The sequence below is a fragment of the Pempheris klunzingeri genome, chromosome 24 (genome assembly GCF_042242105.1).
Source record: "Pempheris klunzingeri isolate RE-2024b chromosome 24, fPemKlu1.hap1, whole genome shotgun sequence".
NCBI classification, from domain to species: Eukaryota; Metazoa; Chordata; class Actinopteri; order Acropomatiformes; family Pempheridae; genus Pempheris; species Pempheris klunzingeri.
In genome coordinates this window covers 7,715,807-7,735,151 of record NC_092035.1, presented here as the reverse complement: position 1 = coordinate 7,735,151, position 19,345 = coordinate 7,715,807, and the positions used below count along the sequence as shown (strand labels likewise).

The 19,345-nt window shown below is 45.0% G+C and overlaps 1 pseudogene; it reads left to right on the top strand.

The window, feature by feature from the left end:
- The window catches only part of LOC139223861 (fidgetin-like), a 29,145-nt pseudogene extending 10,169 nt beyond the window's left edge, over positions 1-18,976 (top strand).
- Positions 18,977-19,345: the final 369 nt, after the last annotated feature.

Sequence of the window (19,345 nt, the reverse complement as noted above, 5' to 3'; positions counted from 1 at the left end):
TTATTTAGTCAGATTCTATCAAATTAATTATTAAAATTTAAGTCACAATCATGTTAGTCAGAAAAAAACATGTCTTCACAAACCAGATCTTTAACCAATTTTGACAGTTTTAATTACAACCTGCTAAGGTGTATTAATGTGGGACGAGGATTTTGTAAAACAGTACCACACTATGATCCTGTTGCAGCATTACCACCCCATCTAAATCTGTCACTCTATCATACTGAATTACCACCCAACCCATGGTACCTTAAACCATAGTGGAGCTTATATAACCACTCAAAAAATATAATAAATGAGGCCAAATGGAGTTTTCAATTGACACTGACAATATGCAAGTTGGGAATCAACCCTGCAGACATAAACTGGCCCCTTGTTTAATGATCTAATCCTGGGGACACGTGTACATATATGTGAGCATGCCCACACACGCGCAGACACACATTAAACCCTGTTCACATTCCGCTGCCTGTGGGGCGCGAATGAGAAGCGATGTCTACTCGATGCAGAGCCAGTGATCTAGGTAATCTGCCTGTGCTGTGGGACAGGTCTATTGGTCCACAAATCAATTGGCTTCATGTCCGTGCCATTAGGCTAACATGGCGCTGCTGAGGCGCTGAAAGCGGTAAACAGACTGTTTAATTCCCCTGGACACTGGCCAGGTGGACACTCCTCCTCCTCCTGCTTCCTTCCTGATCCCTCCGTTTTATTTTTTTCCTCCTCCCCTCATTCTATCGTCCTCGTACATTGACTCCACTTCAGTCAATGCGGTTATTCTCAGCGGACGAGTGCTTACAGGAATATTGCTTGGAGGGATTGTGTGTGTGTATGTGTGTGTAAAGAGGAGAGATTTTGGCCAATGAACCCTTGCTGTGTTCTGTCCTCCAGTACTGTGTCTATACTGAGTAAGTGATCCCTTGGGATGCAGTACACACATCCAGCATCCCTCCCCATCTCTCTCTCTATATCTCTGTCTGTGTCTCTCTTCCTCCATCTCTCTCTGTATGTGTTTGTCTCAGTCTTTGTTTCTCTCTCAGTATATCTGTTTCCCATTCTGTTTCTGTCTCTATCTTTCTCTCTATATATTTCCTCCCCCCTCTCTTTTTTTTCTGTCTATCTCCAGACAGAGGCAGCAAACAAGTACAGTAATATGAGGGGGCTGCATCAGAAACAAACACACACTCTCATGATTAGAAAAATGCAGATTTATGTCCGGGCTGCTAGAAGTTTACCACTTCCTCTTTTGCACAGCTACACCAAATAAAACAACACCTCCGTCCTCTCTTTCCTCCGAGCTTTTGGTTTCCCTATATGGACGCGACTAATGACTTAGCTTGTATAACGTCAACAATTCAATTTATCCACTTCACCGCTGTGCCTCGCATCCTGTTTTGTGCGAGTCTTTGTGCTACAGTATGGTAATTGAGCCACCGTGTCTTGACAGATGAGTGTTGTTGGCAGTATCACTGTTGTGTGTCTCATTTCCTGCGTGCTGTTGCCGATTGACTGATAAGATAAGAGGCCCGTAGCCACGTCTGAGCGCTTCGGCGCAGCTAACAACCTGATGAGCGGCGGCGCTAAAGCCAAAATCTGTGATTGAGCCGGGGGAGATGGCGTTGGGATATCTGGGCCCAATGCAGTGTCACATGCACAGACTAATCACAGAATCTGCTCATGATTTTTAGTGATTAAAGTTGAATTTACAGGCTGCACTATATGGCAGCAAACCAGCAGAAATGACACAGTATAGAAATCTGTGTTGTGGTTTCATATTTGCCCGCAGGGCCAGAACGTTTTACTGTTGCTAGGAGACACTGAAACCCTCGGACACATCTGGTCAGCTGTTAGTACAAGTTGCTGACAGGGGCTGGAGCATCCGCAACAGCATGATACTGTTTACAAAGTGAAACCATCTATAGACTTAACGCCAATCTGTTTCTCAGGTGCTGCACTGCTGCTGTCTGTGTATGTGAGAAACAGGCAGGTGTGAAGTTTTAGTGCAACAATGGGCATAAAAAGGCCTCGCTGAAAGGTTTCATTTTGCAGAAAATTACTGTATCATGACAGCTTTCCAAAAATGAAAACGCCACGGCCTGAATTTCTGGCTGTCCTGTCGGCCCTTCGTTCCTCGGCCTTGACTCGTCTCCCTCCTGGGACCTCAGTGGTGGAATGACATTCCCCTTCCAACAGGACATCAGAGTCTCTCTTTAGCTCATGTCGCCGCTCATCTCTTCAATAAATACTTCACGTCCTTTATTTGCTGCTGAAACGCAGCCTTTTCACTGTTCTTTCACTTCTCTGCCCGATCATCTACCTTATATCTCTGCTTCTTATACATTTCTGTAGCACTTTGCTCTTCAATTATGTGATGAAGCATCACAGAAACGAAGTGGAGAGTCCCATCTGTCTGCATAGGAAATGTTTCATTTGTCTTTTGGCGACGGAGTACATTGGTTTTCAATCCACATGACAAACAAGCACATATCCTGTGTTTGCCTCAGGGTTGGAGCTGCACCCTACAGTAATAAAGCTGCAATTATTTATTTAGTACGAGTGAAAACAAGACTTTCTAACTGCTGCTGCTGTGAGAAATATTGCCATGAAAATATGTGAAAGTACATTAAGTTGGCAACACACACACAAACATACACATCCACACTGTTATCAAGGTCCTGGTCTTTCGCACTCCAGATCAGACAGAACTGGAGGGAAAATGCAGAATAGTGAACAGAGAGGTATTAAATATCTCATATTCTGTTTGCTTCACAGCTTCAGAGGCTTTGAGTAGAGATGCCAGAGAATGCTTTCCTGGAAGGATGTGCTGTACACTTTAACCTTACAACATACAAAAATTGTGTCAATCTATTCGCCTAGTGAAGGCTATTTCTGGTGGAAGAGGTTTGGTCGAAGATGCAGGGTTGTCAAAGTAAAAAGGGTCATGTATTACATTTAGAGTTGACATCCACTGTACATATTACAACCAGGTCATTTCTAGTTCAGCACTGACTGGAATGTCCAGATTTTTATGAAGCATTTCACGTTTTTTTCGTCAGCAGTATTGTAATGGAAGCAGATGAATGAACTGAACTGGTACTCGGACCAATGCAAGACAAAAAAATAGGTGAAATGACGTCTGCTGGTCGTAGTCGTGACATCTGAGAACGTGAAACCAATAAAGACAAAAATTTAGAATCTCATCAGAACTGAAACACAGACTATTAATGGGTTAACCAATAGAATATCAGAACAGAATATCAATCGTAATCAATCAGCTGTCTTCTGTGATGCTAAATTGAATATCATTAGGTTTCGGACTGTTGGTCAGACAAAACAAAACACTGGACAGACTTGATTCACTGTTTTCTGATCTTTTATAGACCAAACAATTGCTTGGAAATGGCCTGCATTCTGAGCTCCTTTCCTGAGTGCAGCTATGACTGAAAATAATCAAGTAAACTGGGCACATTACTGATCAACATACTCATCAATAACTAAAATAACTTTGATTTCATGTCTGCTAAACACAAAATTGCATTCTGCATAGAATATGACTGAATATTAGTATTATTTTCAATTGGTCTTTATTTAGATATTTTGCATAATTTAATTTGAACAAATTCAAATGAATACATGATTTGTTAAAATTAAGTTGAAAGCAACCCACCTAGCTGCTAACGGTTCCTCTGCTAGTGACAAGCAAAGTTTTACAACGTCAGAAACAGCCTCATCCCCAATTTTTCCATCTTTAATCATTTAATGGGTTGGATGGAAAGTAAACTGGAGCACAAGGCACGATTTATTGTGCTTATACACAAAAAATACAAATTTAATTAGATAATATATGAGAATTACATTTTCTATCCCATGTTCAAATGACAATTCAAATAAAAAGTGACCCTCACATTCGAGAGTGATAATTATTATTCATCTGTTTAGCAGTGTTTTTGGCCTATAATAAATGCAGGGCATTAAAATCATTACAGGAAGGCTTGATACTGTTTATGTGACATAAAGCAGCACAGCTCCCCTTTATTGTTAGCAGTGATCAGAATGTGACAAGTTGTACGGCCTTTTCAGACATAACCACACTGAGACCCTGAGTCTGGATGGCAGCTGGGCTTAAGTGGCCTCGACAGCAGCAGGCAGAGTACAGAGCTTTATTCACTTCATAAGTAAATACTGTATGTTTTTTTTTTTTTATTGCCTCGCAAATACAGCCGATAGAATCTGCCAGCGGTGGTTGTCGTTTTAGCCCCGTGAAATCAGCAGTCGGTGGATAAACTGAGAAAGCCTGTGTTCACAGTGCAGAGCCTACTACCGTGTTCATCGCCTGTGAATGTGATTACAGCTATTGATCGATAGACAATGACACGATGCTGGTGGATGTCACCTGAGGAGAGAGTGTGTATGTGTTTGTGTGTGTGTGTGTGGGTGACTGAGAAAAACAGGCATACAGAAAAGGAAAGGAGAGAGAATGTGTATGTACGTCCATATGTTGGTGCTTGTTGGTCCATATGCTGGTGTCCACGCATGTGCGTACACCGTACACACCGCCGTTGTGCGTGTACACGTGCGTGCATGCATGTTAGACCCAGATCCAGTGTGGTAATGTGAGATCAGACGTAGCCTGTTAGCCGGAGCCTTACATCTGCTGTCAGCCACTCGCTCTAACTCTGTTAAGGACGTTATTGATTGCTCATTATTACCCCGTTCCCTGAAAGATGAGCGTCCCCTATGATCACATTAAATCTCTCCTCTGTCCAATTCTCCTGAGATGCCTTCTGCTCATCGGTGCCCATCAAATTTCTCCTCCGAGATCTGATATCAAGCAGCCTGACGTCTTTTATTGCCTCTGGTTCTCTTTGCGTCTTGTTTGATTTACTCCAAATAACTGTCTTTTTTCTTCCTTGTTTTTTTTCTCTGTTTTTTTTTTTGAACGGACGCAGTTTAGCTAATTGATGTCTTTAGTCTGTGTAATGGAAATCAGCAAACACGGATGAGCAACATTTGAAATTATGATTTGTCTTCTTTTTATTAGCGCAAAGAGACGCTTCAGGTTTGCATGTTAACTTTGTGATCCGTGTTTATTGATTTGATAAAAAAACAAGAGGAGCTGACAGGAGAGTCATCAGTATGTACTTTATTTTTCAGACTGGGGCTATTTTAGCTCTGTTACATTTTCTTTAAAAGGCACCAACACTTGTTTGTCTTCAAGCTATCATGTCAGACTTACAGTCTCATTCAAAACCTACAAATTTGCCTTTGAATTTGCTTACAAATTCCTCCCCGAGCATCCCATTTGAAGTTGCGTGCCCTTTCTTGTGCCTCACGTTGTCATTTTCGCTGACGATAAGCAGTTGTTGAAGGTGTCACGCGTCCGCCAGCCCCTGTAAAGTTTGGGACTGTTGAAATCCAGCCCTCAGTGAGAGGCCATCTCATCGGCCCCCGCCGTCCCCATGAATAATGCAGAGCTATCGACTGTGTCAGTTGAGCGCGAGGAGACGCGGCGGCAGCCAGCTTGATATTCAGCTGCTGAAGCTGACTGGATGCCCTCACTTTGAGACAAACTGCTGGCAGACTGCTCTGACTTGAACAGACAGGACCTGAATCTGCTCATATGAGATGATGCCGTTGTGTTGGTGTGGAGGTAGTTTGTGTCCCAAAGAGGCCCGAGTTTCTGTTTGAGTGGGTAGAGAAAGAGAACACAAATCTGAATGCATGTGTTCACAAATTTTTGTTGTTTATACCACACCAGCTCCTCGGCTGTGCAGTCTGTATATATACTGTATGTATGTGCTGTGTGTGTTTGTGTGTGTGCTTATACCACACTTTTTAAGCGTGTGTTTGTGTGTGTGTGTGTGTGTGTATGTGCGTCCTCTAGCCGGCAGCCTGCAGAGAGCTCTAGTGAGAATCTCCTGCCCCCTCGACACGACCAGTTCAGTCTCAATGCCACCGATCGATGGGCGCATTGATCCGCTGTTTGACTGTTTAGACAACCTGTGTGAATTCCAGCATAATGCGAGCCACAGTGGATTTACAGAGGCGCGCAGGCTTCACCGACTCGTGTCTATATACCTGCTTGAAATGTGCATGTGCTGCTGTCGTGCCTCAGCACTCGTTCCCTCTGACGCCCGGAGCTCCAGATATACAGTACATGTGAGTTCAGATGGGGAGGAAGCAGCCGCAGGACGAGCTCAGCGGCCTGTTGTGGCCTCCCGATGACTCGGTGTGGGCTGGAGCTCATAGTAGAGAACAGGAGAGTTTGAATCCAACTCCGTGACCTTAAGTGACATGTCCTCCCGTTCCCCTCTCACCTAGCCTGTCAGCCACAACATCCTGTATACAAAGCCAAGTGTGTGACAGTAGGATAAATGAGTTCACTCCCAAGTCTTTGTTAGCAGTGATTAGGACAAATTATTGTGTAATTAGATGACTTTTTTTATACAGATAAAACCATGACCTTTAATCTCCCTCCCTTCTGACTTAATTCTATGAGGGACATTATAGCTATAAAGTCAAAATGATATAAAACAGTTTAAAAACAGTCCGAGAGAGTTCCTGTTTTTCCCTTTTTATTGGGACACAGTGAGAGAAGGCGTGAGTTGGCAGATCTTGCCAGAATCTATATGAAGTGTGCAGGATTTGACACTTCAAACATGCACGGTGAAGGATCCTGCAAGTTCACAGGCTGGGGGTAGAGGTTATCCCAGCCAGGGCTTCTTCAGTAATCCACACACACACCCCACAGCCGCGCACGCACACATGCACACACACCCTCGCACGTGCACCACTCACGGCAGGCGTTAATCTCCACCAACTGCTGGTGAACTCTAATCTCACGTGCTTGCCAAGTGATTCATACACTGCAAAAACTCAACTTAACGAGCCCTTTAACACAGTGGATGCTTTAAAATTGTGCTTTTATTTATTAGCCCTGGTGATGAAATGACAGTTAAAAATATTATTTTGTCAGTATGAATCAGGGGGATTTGTCTTGTTTCAAGAAAGACTTTAAAATGAATGTAGTAAATTACAATTTTCTCAGCATTTGGCATGACTGCTACTTGTTTTGGAGAAAAGAAAATATTTTAAGATTTGAATTATTTTGAATCTGGAATGTTGTCACCTTGTTAAAATTGGCAGTTTTTGCAGTGTAGTTAGTATTTGGCACTGAGTTGGCCTGCTGTTGTCAGAAGTAGCAAACTATGGAGCTGTGGTCCAGTCTCCTGCCTGACTGAGTGCACCCCCACCCCACCACCTCCCCCCCTCCCCCATCCAAACCACCCACACACACACACACACGCACACACTGAGACACACACAGCACAGTGCAGACAGACATAATGCATCCACAGATGGTGACACTCCAGCAGTCACTCCTGGGCTGTCTGTCTACGTGCCAGCGACGATAACACGCGCGCACACACACATACACACACACACACACAGACAAACAGACATATGCGCACACATACACACAGCCTGGCGGCAACAAACACAGTGATGCATCATTGAGCATCGGCTGGTTTTTCTCTAACTGCTGAGGGGAAATCAGTGTGGTGTTAAGTAACCATTCATGTGGAGCCGAGACCACACACAAACAAACATCGCACCTACACTTCTGAAAATACATTTACCTCTGCAGAATAATATAATATGATTGAATGATATAAAAGTTCTCTCACAGACACGACTAGTATCTGGATATTATTGACCACCAAGCTTTTCCATAAGTGGGATCATTGATATGTTAATATGCTTTCCGTATCACTATTTAATTCCCATGACAAATATCTCTTGTGCGCTTTCAAATTCTTACTTGGATTGTGATATATTCATTTGTTGATGCATTGTTAATGTTTCCACTCTGGACCAGAGTATGCTGTGTAGGTAATCGCCCACTCTGGGGCTGCGGCGCCGCTGTTTGTGATGTGGATCTTCCTGAGGATTGTATTTGAATAATGAGGGAGGCTGGAGCGTTCTCTTGTGCAGAGTGTCTCCGCGCTGCTGCAGTAAATGACCTCTGAATAGTTGTTTTGGATTAGCCATCAAAGTCTTCTCTCGAAGTGGCCAATAGATAGGTACTTCCAGAAATGAGTCACTTGAAAATGATCATCGCCGCCGTTGCCGTATAAGATAATGGATAACCATTACACTCCATTTTCCCCAGCTCCTCACCCACACAACGCCTGCTCTTGAAATATGATGCATCCACTGTGCTTAGTGAGCACTTAATGTCCAAAAGCACCGTGTTTGTTGAGATTTACAACTGCGCCGGCAGGAGGGGGGTAGAAGAAAGAGTGTGTCGTCGGCGTATAATGTTGTTCACTCAATAATTATCTCATTTTATTTACGAAGACAGACAGCTTTAGACGAGGTTAGAGGCTTCCTCTCTATTATCTCCACCTGCCATCCCTCTACTGTGGCCCCCCACCCCCACCCCTCCCTCCTCGCCTGGCCCTAAATGACGTCCTTCATATCGAGGACTTTCCAAAGTTTCCACCGAAGAGGAAAGAGGGAGAGCGTCCTCATCACTGCTTGTATGAAAAGGGTGTAGAAGAGGAAAAAAAAAACAGTGAAGTTACACCACAGCACTCTGCATTGGTAGCAGGATCAATGTCATTTCTAAAAGGATTAGGCCTCCTCTCAGAAATCTATTTTAATTACTGAACACACAGGTAAACAAAGTGGTGGTGGTTCACAGGTATGGATCCGAGCGTCAAAGGAGTATTGATAGCATGTGGCCCCATGTTAACCCCGGGGCCACTCTGAAAGAGCCCGCTGACTGCACCTCAGGTGGAAGCAGCAGCCTCAGAGCTGTTTGTTTGAATGCTGATGTAGATGCGAGGCTGCTCGTGTCTCCTGACAAAGGCCGTGGCGTGGACAGTGTGCGTTTAATCGACACCAGGAGGATGTCAATCTCCCAACTTATTCACTTTTTTACGTGCCTTAGGAAGTGCGCAGAGTCAGTTTGTCAAGCTACGCCGACTTGGCCTCGTCTGTCCGTATGAGCTGTATGTCTCTCTATTAAACTACAATGTGAAGTGTACACCTTAAAGATGTATTAAATAATTTATTAAACATTAGTATCAACATTTGACACATACAAACCCTTAAAGACTGCCCGTATGAAATGTTTATAAGTTGTTACTGATGTTACTGGTTTTTCTTTCATTAATCATCAGTGATTTGTACAGCAGATCAGCAATATGACTTAAATAATCATTGACTTAATAAATTCATTAGTAACAACTCAGTTGCTAATGGATGTATGTCTATTAAGCTGTGTTCCTTAATGTTAGTGTATTTGTCGATCAGTAATATGAATTAATAAATGATTTTCAATAGTAAGCTACTGGTAAGAACTTATAATCCTATAATAAAGGCAGTAATAAGGGTTAATAAATGATGAGTGAAGTTCTGCACCCTTACTTTATTAATGTTTTATAGGTTGTGTGTCTTTATAAAGGTAATTAACTGTTAATGTTTAGAATTTATAGCAGTAATAAGACTGACTAAACCGTTCATAAAGTGTAAGTGAATAAATGGCTTACTAATTGCACATATCCGATGATAAAAATGAAACAGCAAGGAAAAAAAACTCAGTAGCTCCAACGTCATTTTCAAAGTCACTTGACAGATGTGTCACGTATGTCCTTTTTTTCACCCTCTGACGACGTGTGTGTGTGTGTGTGTGTGTGTGTGTGTGTGTGTGTGTGGATCTTTCCCGGCACAGGGGTGGCGAGAGTCTTTACAGATGTTTTGTTCACCACATAAGAATAATCTGTTTTCCTCGGCGGGCCTGATGTTTCTATTTGTTTGTGTGTCCTGCATGTGTCTGCCTTCAGTCTTGCCTGTGTGTGTGTGTGTGTGTGTGTGTGTGTGTGTGTGTGTGTGTGTGTGTGTGCAGGGCTTTCTTAGAGGAAGGAACCCCGCGTCGAGCCGGGTGATTAGGCACGCTGCGCTAGTCACAGGAAATGGAGTAGCTGACGGACAGGCCGAGTGCATTATAGATGAATGCCATGCGTTAGCGGCTCCAAGCCCCCGCCAAATATCTCTCAATTTCCTCTCTGAATGACAAAAGAAGCCACGCACAATTTCCTTGATCCGGAGCATTTGTTTAACTGCGCCCTACCCATTTAACCCACCCATTCAATAGTCTGTCTAGTAAAAGGAAATTTAGACAGTGTCAATTTATACAGCTCTAAGGAAGATCTGATACTGGCTGGCAGGGGCGGTGATGATACGCCTGTGGAATTTAGTAAGAGATTTATCGCACTTAAGTCAGATTTCTCGTGTGAGCTAAATTTAGAGTCATCATTAAATACACCCTAATATTTTTACATTCCCATTGCACAACAAGGCCTGTTTCTCAAAGCTCGATCTCTGTTTCTACTCCAAATCTGCTCCATAAAGACAATGATTTCAAAGTTTGATGGTCGGAGCTGCGTGAACGCATCACAGGGTCAAAGATCACAGATTACAATGAATATTTGATTTTTTTAAAAGATGCTGTCATTTGTCAAATTTCCTTATATCGCAGCTCCGAGCTGTCATCTTTACAGCAACCCTCCCCCCCTTCCCTTTTTGCTGTCTTTGAGTTAGTGACAGCTCATCTCTCCCGGTCACTGCTCGCCGTCTAGACTTTGAACTCGCTCTGTTTACTCCCTTATCTGTTGTTGTTGTTGTTGTCGTCAACAGACTAGTTGTTGTAATGGTAAGCTGTGGCTGAGCCTGAGTCGCCGGCTTCAAAGACGTGGATTGTTGGTTATTTTCAGAGGAAAAGTCTGACTTGAACAGTTTTGTCTGTCACAGGGGGTGGAAGAGGAATTTAGTTGATCGGCTAACACACATACGTCTTTTTTTAATCGTTTTATGTCATTTTGACTCGACTCTAAACAAATAAAGGTTGTTAATAATTCAGTTTTTAAAAATGTTCTTACTTTTTGGCCCACAGTTGTTGCTCTGAAGAGGGGATGAGCTCAGAAACACAGAGAGACTGTTTTGATTGTGTGTGTGTGTGTGCGTGTGTGTGTGTGTGTGTGACACCAGCTCATGACTAATTTCATAATTAATTGCCTTTTGGAGGACCTAATCACATTATTTGACTCTCTACTGTAGGTTGTGTGCCAATACAGCGTAGCCCGTGGCTTAGTCACAGTGTGCTGGACTCATTAACAAGGTGGTCCGGAGGTTGTCAAACACACACACGGCCTGTGCGCGGGAGAATACACACACACACTCGTAAAACAATAGCTACTCGTATTCTGTTTTTTTTTTTTTTGTGCGAACACGTGCAGTGATTTAGAGGTTAAAAGATGCCCTCTGGTGTATTTGATAAGGATTTGAATAACTGGTTAGATTTCCCCAGTGGTGTGTGAAAACAGGTCTCTCTTGATGAAGTTATCGCTTGTCATGCAGCTCCCTCTGCTCCTTCTGCTCCTCCAGCGCTCAATCAGAAGCACTGAAACCGATCTTTATAAAAAATATGACATGATCGTTTGTTTTTGAATGTCTTCGGTGTCTTTTTAAGTTAGATAGACAAAGAAGGGCTCAAATTTGTACGCCTTGTCTCGGATTGTGTATGTGTGTGTGTGTGCGCAGTCATGTCAGCGTTGACATGTGTGCCGGCATCTCTTTTCCACACACAAATACATGCGGCTTAATTATGACGTTACCAAAATGGGCAGTTTGCTCTGACACCCCGCTTGCAGCATCACACAGCGGACAGACTTAAAAGAGCTCATTAGCTCTCTCTAAAGAGCTGTTTACTGCACATACACACACGCACAGTAATAGGCAGCTCTGTTGATGCAGATGGACGCCGAGTGTAATGAGAATGATTAGGCTTCTCTATGTGGAGGCTGGAGGAGGAAAAAAAAAAGCGCTGGCAGACTTGATGCTTCAGAAGATGGAGAAGATTCCTGTTGGATGTTGTTTCAGCTGAGTGCACGATCTCTCTCCCTCCCTCCTTCTCTCTGCAACACAAACACACGTCTCTTGCTTTCCTTTTTTTTTTTTTTTTTCCGCTTGCACTCTTTACTGCATGTGTCCATACAAATGCGTTGCAAATTTCCCTCAGGCCTTAAAACCCTTGAAAGATTGTAGAGAAAATCAAATAAGGGATGTGCTGCAGGCTTGCTGCTCCATCGAAGTGCTACCGTCAGAAAAAAAAAGGAGAATGAATGGAAAGATGTCTGCTACTCTTTAGGAAAATCTGGTTTTAACTGCTTGGTCTTTACATGTAAAACTGATGAAGGTTATTGCAGCCAAAACACACTTATTTCAAAATTAAAGCTCTGGCAAATTGGTCTCCACAAGTAGCAGAATTTCCTTTCATATTTTAAATAAGCAAAGTGGCCTTGAACAGTTTTGGAAATGAATGGGTGGCATTCAGAATAGATGGAAGTTTTTAATGAACAGTCAAAGAGAAACACTGTAACGCATATATGTGTTGATTTTGATCAATTTTTCATGCATCAGTTTTGATTCCTTGTTTTTCACTGACAATTCAAGGACCTTTCAGTGACTTTCAAAGTGAGTAAAGGAGTGGAGGAAGTCAGGCTACCTTGAACATTTTTCCCAGCTGACCCCGCCCATCCCGCACCGCCACATTAAGTGACTTTGCTTTGCTCGTTGCCCTTGGTTTACATCACATTGAATTAGAGGATACACACTGAATGATTCCAAAGTCAATCCTCCTCCGTCTCTTTCATATGTTTTGGGGAAGGAGCAGCGAGTTCAAAGCGCTCAGTTCAAAGCATCTGTCCTCATTTGAATAACGTAGAGTAATCGCTATTACCTTATTTAAATAGTGCAAGTTATCATTTGGCCTTCATTTGCATTGCTGGGGTAATCACTGCGTCTCTGCATTAACCTCATTATAGAAGAGATGAAAGCCCTGATGGAGCCTGACACACTCTTTTATATATGTTATCTTTATTAATGATGGAATTAGAAAGATTCATGTTTCTTTAAATGGAGGACATATCAGAGTTTGATGGAGTGTCAAACTATATGGAGAGAAGACTGTGTGCGATTCACAAGGCTCGTTTTAGTTTGTTTTTCTGCCCCCCCGAAGCCGACCTCCCCCCCGCCACCCCGCCAAGAGCTTGCCTCCTCTCTACCCGCTCCCCCCCCCCCCATTCTCCATCCTCACTTCTTCTTATTTCTCTCTCCATCCATTTCTCTGCACGCATCCCTGCACTGACAAGCCGAACCAGAGCCTGGCGCTTTAAATGAAGCCTAAACAGGCCAATCCATCATGACAGTGCAAAGACGCATCTGTCTTAACTCGTCACAATATTGTCCGCTTGTTTGCAATGCAGTGCAGCTTTCTGTTTTCAAAATCAACTGGTAATTGTCTAGAAGGAACCTTACTGCACGATGCAGTCACTGACTTCAAAATTGTTGCCTGACTGCATGTCACTGAGGACTTCACTGCATTGACAGATTTCTTTAACAGGAGATTAAATGGAATTTTTACAGTCCCATAATGCTAAATTAGCACACAGAAACAGTAGAAAATGTAAAAAAAAAAAAGGGATGTAAAAGGTTATAAGGTTATAAAATCACTGGCATTGGCAAAAAAGGAGATGCTCGGCCTTTGGACAGCATCTTGTGAAAATCTTTCACGCCATTTTGACTTTATTTTCAGTATTTTTTCCAAGTTCTTAAGTTCATAGCTCATAATTGTTTACTCTTATAGTATATTGTGATTTAAGTTATTAATGAGAACATTAAAACGTGATTTAATGAGCCACCAAGCCAAATTGATAGCATTGTTAAGCAAGGCCAGTTACATTATAACAGGACTAGCTGCCTATTCTCTGCATCATGACTGGTTTTAACCACCACCTCATTTACATGGGGTAGTGAACTGAATTACCAAAATTTCAGTTCATACATTCAGGGAAAGCAGTAAATTTGCCTTTAGCTGAGGCTAGTCTGTGTCTGCATGGTCTGCACTATAAACATGTGACTTCATCATTATGTTAGTGACAGGCCAAGGTCAGACACTTGATGACATTGTTGTCATGCCTTGATCACCAGTGGTGGTCAGTGATTAGATTACTGAATGGGAGGTTGCTGAATGCCCCATTAAATGACATGTGAAGGTGGATTTCTGCAGCAGAATCAGGAGACACACGGTAGATTGACCTCAGCTTCGATGAGGCACTTTCATAGTGGGCCTTTGCAAATCTCCAAGTCCAGACACTGTGAAAAGATGTTGTGCTGTGACTGTAGCTCCTGAAACAGATGTGGAGGGGGGGGATTAGCCACAGAAGGCATATACTGATGGCTGAAGACACGGCTGGGTCTGGCTCAGAGCCTTTGCCACTTGTCTTCCACTTTCTCCTCACTTTCTTCAGCGAGGCTTTACATTATCTATTAATGCTGACGTGCTAATGTGGAAATAATAGAGAGCTCATGTTCACTGCCAAACCAGCTTTTTGCTTCTGGCTGCAGATCAAACATGTAGCCTGAGCCTGCATGTCTGAAAACTACCCAAATTTAAAATCCCTTAAAAACAGTTTGATTTCATCTGCTTCCACAAGACAGCAGTTCATTAATGTTATTTATTTATGATCATTTTTGGTTCATATTGTGTTGCGATATTGTACTAGAGATAATAGAATAAAGAAAATGTGGCTGCCTGTTATTAGATAGTACTGCCATATTCAGCAACATCCTTTGTTGTTTCCGTGCAATTGATTACAATGGATTTTATGCAAAAATGAAAGCACATAAAACAATATAATACTGTATACAAATGAGACTGCTTTTGAAGGATTGCTGTGAAACCAAATACATGTCCTCAAGCCTCATTCTCTCATTTTGTCCAGTTTTCTTGACTTGTAATTTTCTCCTTGAAATGCTGCCCTTTTATAGCGCTGCTTCCACTTAATATATTCTCAATATTAAAGGAGCCTCCCAGCTAATACAAAACTATCCTCCGCTCAGCTCTTTGTCTGAGGCGTTCCCTGCTTGGGAGGGTGACAGGCTTGCCAGCCTCTGTTAGACTCCCCTTGGCTAAAATGTTGTAAATTAACACAATTAGCAGATCGCCATTCTGCTAATTAGCCACTGGCGTCTGCCGAGAGATGGCTAGAGAGGAGAATCAGAGAGGAAATAGGAGTCTGGGGATTCCCCCCTCCCTCCCTGTGTTGTTACCAAACAAACACAGGGCCTCGGAAAAGAGAGCAAGAGAGTGTGAACGTGTATGTGTTTGTGCCTATGTGCTTTTTTTTGTGTATGTCTGTGTTTTCAGTAGCATAAATGGATGGGAGGAAGGGAAGATTTGCTCCTCCATGCATGGATTTTATTGTGCATGCCTTCTTTACTCACACAGGCACAAAAACACACACATAAACCAATTCTGAAGCAGACATTGCTCACCAGACCCCCAACTGTGGATCTCTACATGCAACCGCTGCCAGTCAATAAGTCGGAGGAAGCAGCCTAAATGACACCGATATTATCCTTTATTTGTGTGCACTAAGTCAAATCAAACGGGGTTCAATCTGCCGAGCGGCTGCTGTGATTACGCCCCGTCCAGCCTTTGATAGCGCCACGGCTTTGATAGTGAGACAACGATGGAGTCGCTGTGTGACTGTCAGTGTTTGCAGATGGCATTGGCTGGGATTAAAGGAAACAGTGGCTCTCCAGCCTCCTGAGGCAATAAAGGGGAGAGCCAGGTGAGTGTGTCTGAGATGAGATGGAGCAAGGAAGGAGGGAGGGGAGGAGGCGAAGCAAGCACAGAGGGAGTAAATAAGAGGAGGGGTGGCCGAGAAGAAAGAGCAGAAAGGGAATGAAAGGGAGAGATATATATCGAAATAGATGGAGTCAGAATAAAAGGAGGTGAAGAGAAATAAAGAAGGATCTAGCAGGAGGGGAGTTGAAAATGGACGACAAAAAAAGCAAAGAGGGGAGACTGAGAGGAAAGACAAGGCGGCAGGGAGGCATAAAGAAGAGAGGCAGACAGAAAGGTAAAGAGAACGGTAGAGAGAGAGGTCAAGGTGGAGCTGTGCAGACAGGAACTAAGCTTGAGACACAATGTGTTGTAATTCATTGCTCGCTACAGCTCCTGTGTGCGTGCCTGTGTTTGTCCGTCTGGGTCAGTGGGTGTGAGCGTGTGCGCGTCAGCACGCCTGAGTGCAGGCGTAGATAGTTTTTTTTAAAATGCCTGTGCGTGGATATGTGTGCTTGCGTGTGTGTGTTCGATGAAAGCACCAGAGGGGGGGGTGGATGTGTATGGGTTTGTGTTTGTGTGTTGCTTTGTGGCACTCTGCGAGGCACATTTTCAAACCCATCTCCAGCCACCTCAGATGAGCAGGGGATTATAGAGTGACCCTCAGTGCCTCTGTCTTATTGGTCTGGCCAGGGTGCATTAGGCTGCCATAACCAGCCATCCCACCATCCCTCTGTACTGCACTATACCTGCCGACATACACTCTATCCTTCTCAGGATCTGTAGAAATTAACAATTCATGCATAGTTGGACACAAAACCTTTTCATGAAGACAAATAAACAAATAAAAATGAGGAGCACCACACCAAACAAGCCTCTTGATGAATATCACCTTTTTAATTGACCACCTTCCATCACAGGCAATTTGAAGGTGTTACGTACTGCTAAATGATTTTAGCATGCCAGTGTGTTCATGTGTGTTGTCTGTCTCCATTTCTCTCAGGCTTAAAAATGCAGTGGACCCCCGAGCACAGCCAGTGGGCCGAACAGCATTTCGACATCTCGTCCACCACGCGCTCGCCAGCCCACAAGGCTGAGGCCTACAGGGCGGTACCTGGCCACCTGCAGCGCTCCGCCTCCTACCAGTACGCCTGGGCCAATGATGACATCTCAGCCCTCACCGCCTCCAACCTGCTCAAGAAGTATGCTGAGAAGTATTCTGGCATTCTGGAAATGCCGGGTTCCTACTCTGAGGCCCCCGGGGTCCCAGGAGTGATGAACGGACGGAAAGGCGAATCAGAGCCCTGGCAGGATGGCGTCTATCCCATGAGCTGCATCCCAGAAGGGGTCTCTGTCAGAAAGGGAGGGGTGCCAGTGGTTTCAGAGGTGGTGTCTGGCATGTGCAGCTCCCCTGGTCTGGCCTCCAGCACCCTGAGCGAACCCAGCTACTCCAGCAGCAGCTGTGGGAGCCACACTGCCACCGCCCTCCACTCCTCCTCCATGCCCTCTCAGGAATACGGCCCTGCATACAGCAGCTCCTACCTGCACAGTAGTTACAGCTCCCAGTCTGCCCCCGCCCCAGCACTTCCCTCCCCGCTGCACAGCTCTGGGCTCCTGCAGCCGCCCCCTCCGCCACCCTCCCACCCCACTTTAGTCCCAGCTTACAACGGAGGCTCCCCCAACTTGTCTAGTTATAATTACCCCCCAGCAGGCTACCCAGCTCAGAGCTCAGTCGGGCCAGGATACAGCCCAGGGGGAGCACCCCCTCCTTCCTCATACCTCCCCTCAGGCATTGCTGCACCTACACCCCTTCCCCCCTCTTCTTCTTTACCTGGATACCCATACCAGAGCCACAATCTGACCCCAATCGCCCCCACCCCAATCAACAGTAGCTCCTCCAACTCACTGAAGAGGAAAGCCTTCTACATGACAGGCCAAGGAGAGATAGACTCTTCTTATGGTAACTTTGGCTATGGCCAGGTTCGGAGCTCGGCCGACAGCCCCATGTACAGGGTAGCAGACAGCAGCAGTGCAAATGGAGGCACCAATAGTGCTAGTGGTGGTGGATTTGACAGAAGTGCTGAAAAGTCATCTTTACCTTTTAATCCTCAGAAGCAGTCCACAATGTCCTCAGAGCAGCAGCAGAGGAAGTACAGCAGCCAGGCAACAGGTGGGCCACTGACTCCACCGGCCTATGTCTCCTCCACCCTGGGGGGCTCCCGCTCAGCAGATTCCCTCGTCAGCTTCACCTCCCCTGCCCTTAGTGAGCAAGGTGCTGATGATCACCGTCTCCACCTCTCTCACTCAGCGCCAGGGCCTACCTCCTCCACATCCAATTCCTCCTCCCGGCCTGCTGAAGAGCAACTTAAAACCAGTGACCCTCACCTCCTTGATATGGTTACTTCTGAAATCGTTCAGCAGGGGCCCCCGGTGGATTGGATTGACATTGCAGGACTAGAACTGGCCAAGGCAACTCTAAAGGAGGAGGTCCTGTGGCCCATTTTACGCCCAGACATGTTTAGTAGTTTAGGACCAGCCCCACGTTGCGTGCTGCTGTTTGGACCCAGGGGCAGCGGCAGGACGTTGCTGGGTCGCTGCCTGGCCAGCCAGCTGGGGGCACCATTCCTCCAGCTCAGCGGCTCAACGTTGGCTACCAAGTGGCTGGCAGATGGAGAAAAAATTATTCGAGCGTCCTTCCTGGTGGCGCGCTGCCGGCAGCCTTCAGTACTGTTCATAAGTGAGGTGGACATGCTGCTGTCAGCCCACCTCAGTGAAGAGAGTCCCATCAACCGACTGAAGGGGGAGCTACTTGCCCAGTTGGACTCACTTCTCATGGGCTCAGGCGATGACGGAGGCAACCAAGTATTGGTGGTTTGCTCCACAAGCAGACCCCAGGACATGGACGAAGGGCTGCGCAGGTACTTTGCTCGGAGGGTCCTTGTTCCCCTGCCGGATAGCACAGCCCGACACCAGATCGTGAACCAGCTCCTGGCTCAATCTCAGCACAAATACTGCTTGAGCGAGGAGGAGCTGGCGCTGCTGGTCCAGCGTACCGAGGGTTTCTCCGGCCTGGACCTGGCCAGACTCTGCCAAGAGGCCCTTGTTGGTCTGTTACATGTCTCTGCACAGGGCATGGACATGACGGGTATGATGCCCAGGGGACAGGTCAGGCCCCTCACCTACCAGGACTTTGAGAGTGTCTTTTGTAAATTTCAAGCCAGTATATCGCAGAAAGAGATTGACACGTACACTGAGTGGAACAAAATGTTCGGCTGCAGCCAGTGAAAAGATAGATTCCGCCCTTGAGAAAAAGAGGCATCCACAATTTCTCCCCTCAGGGCAGAAGCATTGTGCTGGAGGGAAAGGCACACAGAGGGCCAACACAAGCCCGCTGAGTTCTCACACGCAGGGTTTAGATGCACCAAGAGACCTGGTTTGATGAGACAACTGGCAATTTTGCAGTTAATGAGCAAGAGTTTTAATTTGAATGCTTGACACTCCAGAAAGCCAGGCATTGTTTACACATTGCAAGCAAGTTGGCTTCAGAAGAGACGCTCCAGTGTCTGTGTATATACCTTTTATGTTCTTGTTCTTGAGATTTAGTTGGCTATCCAAGTGCCTGAAGTGGTGCTTTCTGATTTTATTTCTTTGTTT